The 9,881-nt window shown below is 52.8% G+C and overlaps 1 protein-coding gene across 1 annotated transcript in view; it reads left to right on the top strand.

Moving 5' to 3' along the window:
- Nucleotides 1-3,925: 3,925 nt before the first annotated feature.
- FOXP1 (forkhead box P1) overlaps nt 3,926-9,881 on the top strand; it is a 360,388-nt gene continuing 354,432 nt past the window's right edge. Inside the window, exon 1 of the mRNA XM_032194299.1 lies at nt 3,926-3,960. The gene's annotated coding sequence lies outside the window, so the exon portion shown is untranslated. The remainder of the gene's footprint in view (nt 3,961-9,881) is intronic.

Raw genomic sequence — 9,881 nt, 5'->3', positions numbered from 1 at the left:
AAATGGTTTGTGCACACATGCCAAACTTGTCATTTATAAAAACTCAAAAAAGCTCTGACAAATGCTGAAGCTGTTAGTTTTGACACTTCTGACATGAAACACTTTGATTTTTCATTTTGAAACTACTTTGTGTTCAAAATGTCCTTTAATTTTATTTTCAAGCAAGGGGGTGTGTGTCTTTTTTTTTTTTTTTTTTTTTTTTTTTTTTTATTCCCCTAAAACTCAAAATTGAAATCTTTGGATTGACTCAAAATGAAATTGTTCTTGGATTTTGGTTTCACCAGCTTTTTTTTTTTTTCTTAGATGTTTGAGTTTGACTTTGAGTAACTTTTTTTTTTTTTTTTTTTTTTTTTTTTTTTTTTTTTAACCCCCCGAAATTGCCAGTTGGTTTATCAAGGGCTGCAGGGAATGTCGGCCCTCCTTGAGGGCCACGGCCTGCACACCAGAATATACACATATATATATATATATATATTTTTTGGTGGCTGTCAGTTGCAAGAGGGGGAGCCTCACTTTCTCTTTCCAGGAGACGGAGTTCATTGTGTGTCTAGCTGGGATAAATAAGGACCTGTAGCTCTTCTCGCTGCAGCGGGTTTTGTTACGTTATCTGCTGCAACATTCCGCCCTGTGTTAGCAATGTGAATAATGATTATTCCTTGCTTCTGAGCTCTCCCTCTTGGCTCGGGAGCTGGGGGTTCAGGAGACACCTGGCACTGTTGACAGAGTGCTGAACTCGAGCGCCGCGCGCTGTGACAGGGCAAGCCCAAATATTTTGGGAAGAGTCCTTGTTATGTTACGCCAGGGGTTGGTAGCGCGGCTGCTGGGACTGCTCTGCTCGAAGAGCGAGCCGCTTGCTGCTTTGTTGTCAGAGGAGCAGCGTGAGCTCCGGCGTGTGGTCCCTCTGAGGAGGGTTGGACTTGGGCATTTCTTTTCCTAGGAGGTGCCAAGGACCTCCCAAAAGGTGCTGGGTCGCGAAAGAGGCCAGGAGGAGGAGGAGACCCTGGAAGGTTTTATTCTAGGAGCTGGAACTGGAGAAAACCGAAGCAAAACTGAAGCTCTTCTGTAAGAGAGTAAGAAGTGCGGTCCCTAACTGTAAATGAAATACCTGAGGAAGAAGAGCTTGTACTGCAGTACCTTATTAAGCATATTTTCCACTCTGCCAGGCACTGCTTGCTGCCTGCCCCTTCCCTCGGCTCCCTGTGCACCCCCAGTGCCGCAGGTGCCCAGGGGTTGGCGTTTCCCATTAAGGGGCTGGTGGGTCAGAGACTTCCAGCAGGACAGGACATCTGCTGCTGTTTGCCAATCCACGTGTTGCACATAACTGCGTTCAGGAAGCAATAAGAGTTAAATGACGTTAATTCCCATGAATATTCAGTTCAGGGTCTCTACCAAATTCAGGCAGATTAATAGCCCAATGCAAATACAGCGGCCGCTCACGGCCCCCACAGGAAAAGGCAACAGGCAGGGCCTGGCAGCTCAGGGCAAAGGGAAACTATGGGAAAGTTAGCTCGGGGTGGCTCCTGACACTTGGAGGGACACCTCGATGAGCAGAGGACAAGCTGCTGCGGGGCAGGACAGCAATTTCTGTCTGCTGCTTGGCTCTGAGCAGCGGTGCGAGGCCACAGGGTGGTTATAGGGTGTCCTCTTGGACGTGATTCCCACCACAGCCAGGGCAATGAAGGGCTTCTGGTGCAGATCCTGCCTTCCCATGCCTGGTGCAGAAGGCAGGACAACATCCCAGTGCCTCCACAGGCCCTGCTGGAGCACCAGGAGCTCCAAGCAGCCCTGAAAGCAGCCGCGCAGCCCGGCGAGGCGTTCTGCAAACCTCGTAAACCAGTGACTAAAAGGGGAAGGACTGGGAGGCCTGGCTGCGGGGCCACCGGAGGTGTGGCGTGACAGTAGCTTGGAAAACATTCCGACTTTAAAACAAGTAACACCTATAATTACGGAGGCGTCATCACCTTCATCATTTTTTTTTAGCAAACAAGCTGTAGCCGTAGCCTGCGCGCACCCTTGCCAAAATCTGCTCTGGGGATGGCTGTGGGGGAACAGCGAGCAGCTCTCTCTAGGCACAGCAATAGGGCCCTGAGCAGCTCCAGCACCAGCAGCAGTAGCGGTGGAGGGGGAGCCGACCCCATGCCCATATCCTTAGGGGATTAATTGAGGTTTTCCGGGGCTGATGTGCCGCGTTGGATGGGCGAAGCTGACAACAGGAGACTGGAGGGATTTCCAACAACCACTGTTTATTCCAGGGTGAACACAAAGCAACCCGAAGAGCAGGAAGGGGGTGCTTTAGGAAAGTTATCTGAGGCTGTTCCTCACTTCTTGCTGCAGACAGGTGCCGAAACACCTCCGCACCGCGGCGCTCCCAGCGCTTAAAGCCCCTGCTCCAACCGGGGCTCGCCGGCGTCCTGGCAAATATTTATGAAATATTTATTTGCAGCTCTTTTTTCCCCTTTTAATGACGGAAAACACAATGAATGAGGCCTAAAGTGCCTTGCCCTCGCAAGGCATTTCAGGTGTGAGTGCTCCCGGCCGGGCTCCCCGCGCTGCTGCCGAAAGGTGGCGCCGCGGCCCCGGCCCTGCCCGGCCGAGCCCCGCTGGGGGGGGGGGGGGGGACGCGCTCCGGGGGCTTTTGGGGGGTCCTGTGGGGGTCGGGGGGGTCCGTGCATGGGAATAGGGGTCGGGTCCTGCCCTGGGGTGCGGGTGCTTGTGGTGTTTTCAGGGAGCCAACCCTTAAAAGGGCTGGGGAGCTTTGTTTGGGACCCGCTGGAAGCCCCAAAGTTGCAAAAAAAATAATAATAAAAAAAAAAATAAAAAAAAGGAAAAAAAGAAAAAAAAAAAAGGAAAAAAATGAAAGAAAGGGGGAAAAAAGGAATTTAAAAAAAAAGGAGTGGGGGAAGAAGCTCCGTCCCGGTGGGGGGGCCCCAGCCCTGGCCCGCAGCCCCCTGCGCTGCCCGCGATTTTCAACTTTGCAGAGCTGCTCCCGGCCGGGCGGCACCGGCAGCTCCCCGCACACAGCTCCCCCCTCCTCGGGACCCCCCCAGGAGACCCCTCCGGGCCCCCCCCACTCCTCCTACACCCCCCCACGACCCCCGTCTCGCCCAGCCCCCGCTGCGCACCCGCGCAGTGCTTGCGCGCCCGGCGCAGGGGGGGGGGGGGGTGCGGGCGGTGCGGGGCCGCCTGGATGCGGTTGGGGGGGGGCAGAAAAGTTGCGGAGGGGCCTTGGGGACGGGGGGGGGGGGGGGCGCAGCGCTGAACCGGCGCAAACCCCGCGCAGAACCCGCGCTGAACCCGCGCAGGGGCGCGCAGCGAGCCCGGCTCTGCTCCCGCACCCCCCTAAATCCCTCCCTTTTTTTTTTTTTTTTCTCCTCTTTTTTCCCCATTATTCCGATTTCCCCCCCCCCCCTCCTCCTCGCACCCAGCCTTGTTTACCCAGCAGGTGGATGTGACGTCAGGGACTGACAACAGCAAAAAATAACAACATCTCCCTCCGCGGGGGCGGGCCACCCCCCCCCCTCCCCAAAACGGCCCCCTCCGCGCTCACCTCCCCCCTCCTCCCCCCCCCCCCCCCCCCCCCTTTCTCCATCCCCCATCCCCTGTAGGGCCGCGGCCGGGCTGCGCCGCGCGGGGCTGCGCGGGGCGGGCGCGGGGCGGGGGCGGCGGCGGCAGCGGCAGCGTGCGGGGCCCGGCGCCGAGCGGAGCCGGGAGCTGGGAGCTGGGAGCGGAGCCGAGGGGCGGCTCTATTGTTATTTACCGAGCGGCGGAGCACGCCGCCGCGCCGCCCGGGCTCGGCGTGCCCGGAGAAACAGAGAGAGAGGAGAGAGAGAGAGGAGAGAGAGAGAGAGAGAGGAGGGACGGGAGAGGGGACAGGGACGGGACGGAGCCAGGCGGCCCCCAGCCCAGCCCAGCCCAGCCCAGCCCAGCCGAGCCGGGCAGCGGCAGGGCCGAGTCGTGCGGGTGAGTCCGCCCCCCCCCCCTCCCCTCTCCCCGTGCCACCCCCCCCCCATCCCATCCCATCCCATCCCATCCCATCCCATCCCATCCCCCGGCACTTTCCCTCTCGCACTTCTCCCCCCACGTGTGCCCGCCGTGACCCCTTTCCCCTTTTTCCCCACCCCCGTTTTATTTTTCTCTCCCCCCCCCCCCCACCGCCACCCCGGCTGCGCAGCCCCCCCCCCCTGCCCACTTTGCAAACTTCCCCCCCCGCGGGGAGGGATGCGGCGTCCCCCCCCCCTCCCCTTTACCCCTCTCTCCCCTTTATCCCTTCATCCAACCCCCCCCTTTCCCCTGTACCCCCCTCCCCACCCCCCTATTTTCAGCGCTCTCCGCCGGCTCCCCCCGCGCAAGGGGCGCGCAAGCCCCAACTTCAGCGCTCGGGGCAAGAAGTTGCGGCGGGGCCGCGCCCCCCCCCCCTGCACCCCCCCGTGCCCCCCCCAGCGGCCGGCGGGGCCGCCCCCTGCCCTGCGCACCTGTTGCGGCCCCCCCCGCGCTGCCCTTTGCGCGGCCGCGCATCTTTGCGCACCCCCCCCTCCGCGTCCCGCTGCGCCCATCCCCCTCCTCATTTATTTTTTCCCCTTTTTTCCCTTTTTTTCTTCATTTTTCCACCCCCCCCGGAGTGTTTAAGCGAACACGCGCACCTCCCCAACCCGGCGCTGCGCACCCGCGCATCCCTCTGCCCCCCCTTTCCCCTTCTCTCCGCGCAACCCCCGCGGTGCGGAGCCCCATGGGGACGGCTCCGAGGAGCCGGGGGGGTGCCGGGGAAGGGGTGAAGAGGGATGGGGGGGGGGGGGGGGCACATCCGCGGAGCCCCGCGCAGCGCCTCCCGCACCTGCAGCCCGCCTCCGCCGGGCACCGGGAGGGTGCGCGCTGCAGGCGGCGTCCGAGCGGCGTGTCTGCGCCTCCCTCCTCCTCCTCCTCCTCCTCCTCCTCCCCCCTCTCGCTTCTTTTTTTCTCCGAAAAAAAATAAAAAAAAATAAAAAAAAAAAACAAACCCGAAGCGGTGTCGGGCAGCGGGCTGGGCTGCGCAGGGCGCAGCGGGTCCCCCCCCCCCGCGCAACTGTGCCTTAATTCCCCGGCCCCTGCGCGCAGAGCATCGCTGGGCTGGCTGCGGAGCGCATCGATTTTCGCGAGCCCTCCTCCTGCCGCTTCGCTGTAATGATTTTAATTGCGTGGTTTTGCTTTGAGTGAACCCAACCGAGCGAGATTCCTCCTTCTTTTTTTTTTTTTTTTTTTTTTTTTCTTTTTTCCTTTTTTTTTCCTCCCCATCTCCCTCTGTCCCCCCCCCCCTCCCCACCTCCCCAGGCTGCGCAGCCCTAGCGCACCGCCCGAGGTCCCGCCGCCTGCCCGCGCCCGGCCGCCGCTCCTCTAGGGAAGCTGGAGCCCAACTTCTGGGCTCCGAAGTTTAAGGTTTCATTTTTAGTAACTGCTCTTTGAGTGAGTAATGTCTGTATGCTGCTCGTAGCGTGTCGTCTACACAATGTAGCCTGCTGATTTCTAGGGGGCTGAGCGGTTATAAATATTAAAGCGATTCTCGAAGCCGTGTTTCCTTTTTCCATGCAGTTTTTCCTAACGTTGCGTTTTACCTGCTTTAACATAATGTTGCTGTCACTAATGACAGGCTCTTAATTAGGCAAACTTTAAAGCGTGTCGTCAAAGAAACTTGCTGCTTGCGCTGGTAGTCCACGGTTTGCTTTAATTTAGGCGGAGGGAAAGCAGGCATCTCGCTGGGTTGTTATTTTTTGCAGCTTGTGCCGCTGCTGAGAAGCTCTTACTTTTTCTAAGTTTGAGAGATCCTGAAGGAATTCGAGTTCTCAGAGCAGCGAGCGTAGGCAAGGAGCTACGCTGCATCTTTGCGAGTAAATTTGGGGGAAGAAGGGGGGAATCAGGGCTCCTGGTTTCAATTTCTCTGCTCCGAATCTTTCCCCCCCGCACGCTCGATTTGCACTATCTCACAACCAGATTGAATGGACCAGGGCACTGGGGGAGGAAGCTCTTCACTAGTTACCATTCAAAAGGTGTCGGCTAAAATCTCATTGCAAAAAGGTATTGTAGCTTTAACATCTTGCATTGGCAGCATTCTTCCCCCTTAGTCTTTGGATTAGTCATTGTATGAGAGACAGAAAAAAAAAAAATCACTTTTTTTTTTTTTTTTTTTTGGAAAAAGTAAAGTAAACAGCCTCCAACAAGTGAACCTTGACAACCCAGATTAAGGAAGGCAGGAGAGATCAAACAAAGCTGCTGCTGGGCTGTTGTCAGGAGCTGCCTCACTGAAAGCTCTGGACTATTCGATCAGGCAGCAAGGCTATATGTTCACTTATGCAGAAATGGACCATTACAAATGCTGATCTTTGTTGTGAAACCAAAGGATAACTTTGAGAAAAATAACTGCTATTTCAAACAAGGCTTTCTGGTGCTTGTGATTTCGCTTGCAAAGTTAGGTTTTGTGCATGGGCTGGGCTGGTGTTTCTTTTTTTTCCTTTTTTTTTTTTTTTTTTTTGTGAGTGATAGTGCTCTGGAGTGCATTGTATATACTTCCCGAGTGACTTAGGATTTGATTTTTATTTTCGCTGTCTAGAGCTGCGGAGAAGGTGGCGTCTCAGTAGTGCAATGTTGAAAGCAGCGTAAAAGTTCAGTGGAATTCAGCTCTTATTTCTGGATCTCTGAATTGTAAGGAAACGTGGATTATTTATTTTATTTTTTTTGTTCTGTGTGTGTGTAAGTGCTGTGCTGATGCATAATAGAGGAGTTTGGCTGTGATTAAGCATTGTACGTTGTCTGTCTGCGTTCCTAGAGTTCAGAAAACTTGTGGTGTCTTTCTTTCAAAGCCTATTACCCGGGTGGCACCTTATTCTTGATATGCCAAGGTTTTTGCAAAACTGTGTGTAACTTGGCTTCGTGACTGTTGGAGAGACTCAATTACTGTGTAGTTTTGAGAGAAAATTGTAGCGAGGGGTATTAAGTGATAATTGATTTTTACTTCAATAAATATTTTGGGTTTAAGTCTTAACCAACCTTAACCAGTGCGAGTTAGTGATATTTTTGTTGCTTTACACTTTGATGTTTGCGTTTGTACACCTCACTGTAAACTCTACAAATAAGCCACCCATTTAATTTCTTTAAAGCATTCAAAAACAATGGGAACATCTATTAAAAAATCTGAGGAAAAGGCTGTTACCCGAATGTGTGTTAACCAGGAGGCAGACCAAGTGCACATCTACTGAAGAATTAAGAAATGCAAAACGTTTTCACATAAGTATTTCTTTAATTAACAGTGCAGATCACACAATAAGTACTTTATACTTTTTATAAGGTAAGGTTTCATAACCATCCTGCATAACTTAGCATAAAGCCTGTAGTTTTTTTATGGCACATACTTTAATTAGACAATAAAAAGTACGTGTGTTAAACATGCACATGTATGCTATTAAGCCGTTTTGGGTAATGTGTAATGTTTTTTAACAACTATAAACATTTTCTGCTTAAATCGGTTCCACCGGTGATAGCAAGGCAGCCGGTTTCTGTGCTGGTGAGGGAAGGAGCAGGAAAGTTGAGCAGAGAATTGTGCACCGGGCGTTACTGCACAGCATACGCTGCAATATGCTTTCCTGCTGGAGGGGATCACCTTTTTTTTTAAGAGCTTCAATTTGCATTATCATCCGTGGTATGATGCAGCCTAAACAGTTTAGCTCTGGAATTATCCTTGTTCCGTGGTATTGTAAAAATTAGGAAAAAGGGGGGTAGTAAAAATGTGGATTTATGGAGCGCAGCTTAGCATGTCGTATGCTTACTGCTTGTGGTCATTTATAGAGAGAGATCGAAGCCGATAATGTAATTCATTTTGTGAAGTGTCTTTTGAGCATGTATCTGTGTATCAAATGAAATACCACATGCACACACATATGTAGGATTTGTATGTAAAATACAGTTATTTCTGCAAGGCTGTCCAGTTATTTATAGGACATAATGATACTTCTGTCATCTTAAATTTTCTCAGAGAAGCTTTAATAAATTTAAATAGATTATATGCTGTCAGAAAATAGTATAAATTTTGTTTACGATTCGCTTGCTTTAAGGTACTTACACTAAAGAAGCTCATTTAACCCCCAAGACTGAGCAGCATTAAGTGGCGAGAGGAGTCTGCCGAAGAGCTGCTGCTGCCCTTTGCTCTCGTGATAATCTTAAATTACTGCAATTTAATTGCAACTTCGAGGCACCGAGCTGAAACCTCTTCCCGCAGTGGAGGCAGGTAGCGGGGTGGCTGCGGGCAGGCAGGCCGTGCTCCATCGGGCCTTCTGTGGCCACAACGTGTGCCCGAGGGGAGCCAGGGGAGAGGGAGCCTCAGCTCCCCGGGGGTGGGATTGGGATCAGGCCCTCAGGAGCCACGCAGCTCGGGCTCGCTGTTGGCTCACGGTGTTTTAGGGGACGTTGGAGTCCTGCCTGGGCGCTGTGCTGGCTGCCAGGCATGGCACGGGCCCCGTGGCCCCGAGGGCGAGGTCAGGGTAGGCAGCTCGGCTGCGTGGGGCCTGATCCGGAGCAGGCTGACATCAAACGGCGCTGCTGCCGCTGCTGCCTTCGGGTCTGTGTCCCTGACTCACACAACTGCGACTTCGCTCCCCTCCCGGCCCCCCTCGTGTTTTCACGGTGGCAGTCGGAGCCCGGCGGCGCTTGCCGAGGGGAGCTGATAACCGTGGTGCGCTAGAGATCAGCAGCCTGTCTGCGGCTGCTCCGAGAGGTCCTGGCAACAAAACTTTGCTCACATGCTTAGCGAGGTACGGAGGGGCTCGGGGCCCTGACTTCTTGCCACCGAAGGCACGCCTAAAGTGCTTGGCTGCGCTTTAAGTCGCGATTCGGATTGCTTCTCTGTTGGCCAAAGCCTTACGAAATGCCTTCTTGCAGTCAGAGCCGACCAAGATCTCGTGTGTGTGTGCTGGGAGTGCTCGCTGACAAAAACGCTGCTCGCAGCCGGCTGCTCTCACAGTACTGTGCTGCCGGATTCCCGCAGCTATCGCTGCACTGGGAACCGCAGCGAGGTGATGCCAGGGTATGCACAGGGAAAAAAGTAGGCTGGAATAAATCCTGCAGTTGTTAGAGGGAAAACTTAATTGTGGGAGCTCTGTAGCCTTTTAATTAAAAAAAATATCTGTTTGGGGCTGAAGAGGGAATGCAAGCCGGTCTATTTTTAGGAGCTCGGATATTTGTTGATTGGGGTGTCTGCAGTGTTTTATTTAACGTGTGCTCTTTTTTCTTGCTCCAGCGTTGGACCTACCAAGTCAGAGAAACCGCTGGCTCCGTTCGCGTGCAGCCTTCTTTGCAAATATGCTCTAGGGTTTTGTCTTTCTATTCTCCTGGCACCGATCTCTTCCATGCATGCAAGCGAACAGGCTTATGTGTAATGGCTGTTTGTATGTGGCAAGTATCCAGAATAATCTTGATAACTTTTTGTTCGGTGCCATTCTGGAAATGAGGATAGGGCTCCGTGGAAAATGAGAGAAGAGGAGGCACAATCAACTCTTCTCTCCGAGAAGCATCTGGTACCTGAGGAGGACTAAATAATTTTTCTCCTCTCAGTGACCCTCCCTTTGCTGTTTTTAAGACATCCCCATTTTAGTGCCTTGAAATTGCAATTAAGTTGTAGTAATTTAAGATTATTGCGAGAGTGCAAAGGGCAGTGGAAGCTCTTTAGAAGTCTCATCTCAACACTTAATGCTACTCAGTCAGGGGGTTAAATGAGTTTCCTCAATGTAAGTACTTAAAGTAACTAAATCGTAAACAAAATTTATACTATATTCTGACAACTAATAATCTATTTAAATTACATTAAAGTATGTGTGTGAAAATTTAATTAAAGACAGGAATACTGTCAAGCCCTGTAAATATCT

The sequence above is a fragment of the Aythya fuligula genome, chromosome 10 (genome assembly GCF_009819795.1).
Source record: "Aythya fuligula isolate bAytFul2 chromosome 10, bAytFul2.pri, whole genome shotgun sequence".
NCBI lineage: Eukaryota > Metazoa > Chordata > Aves > Anseriformes > Anatidae > Aythya > Aythya fuligula.
The sequence above is the reverse complement of the archived record's forward strand: the minus strand, read 5'-3'. Positions and strand labels throughout refer to the sequence as shown.